Here is a 1,437-nt window from a genome sequence, read left to right as displayed (position 1 = left end):
GCCACCCCATAAATATTTTTCTAGATCCGCCCCTGAATACATTTATTTCCTTATTATTTTAGGCTTAATTTGACACTATGAGCTTTCATTTGCCTGACAATATGTTCATGGCAATAATACCTTTTACTACCGAGGCATAATATGAAGCACACTATGCTTGTATGAGCTATGAGAACAGCAACTTTTAAACAGAGCATGCACGAGGAGAAATGGGCTTGTTCACACCCATGTACGTGTGGAGAGGGTGGGTCTTTTAAAATTTAGAAAATCCTCCACAATAAGATGTTATTTATCATCAGAGATGTCATGTACAAATACTTCATTACCTTACTTAAGGCAAGGTAACTTAAGTAAGGTAATGAAGTATTTGTACATGACATCTCTGATGATAAATAACATCTTTATAATATTTTACATTTCTGTCAGTAAATCTAGGTGATTATTACACAATGGAGCTTAAAATAATATTTTATATTGATTATTCTGATGACCCAACTATAAAATTCCATAAATTTTTGTAGCTCCATTTAACAAATTTTTCTTTGGATAAACAAGAAAATGCCATAATCTTCAATTTTAACCAAATGTACACCTTAAACCACTTACAGGACATTCCACTTTATTTGGTTTAATAGTGTAGTTCAGCCGGGCCATTTGAATCTGGCTAAGATTAATAAGACCTTTCGAAAAAGCAGTTAGTAAACACACTTTTCAATAACCAATTCAGGAACCAATTCTTTTTTACATTTTTTTTTATATTTTGTTCTATTCAGCTACACAAGCATCCTCTTTAAACTACTAAGAATTGTTCTATAAATGTGACTTTACCTGATTCTTATGGAAGTAAATCTGTGTCGCTGGGATTTGAATTAGAAATGCCACTGAAATTTAAATGTTGTATGTTTGTACTTACTGTTTCAGTGTTAAAATATATTCAGAACACATTTTTGACCTAAAAAAAATCATTGTCATTATTTCTACACAGCTGAAATTTCATTTGTTATTTTCTCTTCAAGCTAAAAATTCACATTACTATTTCAAAGTGATTAAATTTTCAATACTTATTTTTCAGTGTTAAAAAAAAATCTGCATATAAAAAATTCAACCTTTTAAAATTCAAACTTAATATTTTCAGCCTCCTGAGATTCAACTGGCTCTTTTTCACCGTCTTAAATTTGGCGTCTAAATTCAGTGTAAAACGGGAGGGGTTACTTCAGGTCACAGACATTAGCAATGGATTGTGGCGTCCAACACCCAGCCAATCCCGTTACGTTTTCTTAGTCACGTGATGCTGACACATGTGGCACGTGACGTGACGCTTGTGGTGCCTTCATACGGAAGGAAAACCAGCATCATGGACCCGGTCATGCAAGCTAACGCTAACTCAACTACCGAAAAATGAAAGTAATAAACTCACCGTTGAATTAGCGTTAGCTT

At 33.3% G+C, this 1,437-nt stretch overlaps 1 protein-coding gene across 8 annotated transcripts in view; it reads right to left on the bottom strand.

The window, feature by feature from the left end:
• LOC107102987 (palmitoyltransferase ZDHHC3-like) overlaps nucleotides 1–1,437 on the bottom strand; it is a 44,097-nt gene that overhangs the window by 36,972 nt on the left and 5,688 nt on the right. The gene's annotated exons all lie outside the window — the stretch shown is intronic.

The sequence above is a fragment of the Cyprinodon variegatus genome, unplaced genomic scaffold (genome assembly GCF_000732505.1).
Source record: "Cyprinodon variegatus isolate N-32 unplaced genomic scaffold, C_variegatus-1.0 Scaffold1352, whole genome shotgun sequence".
NCBI lineage: Eukaryota > Metazoa > Chordata > Actinopteri > Cyprinodontiformes > Cyprinodontidae > Cyprinodon > Cyprinodon variegatus.
The sequence above is the reverse complement of the archived record's forward strand: the minus strand, read 5'-3'. Positions and strand labels throughout refer to the sequence as shown.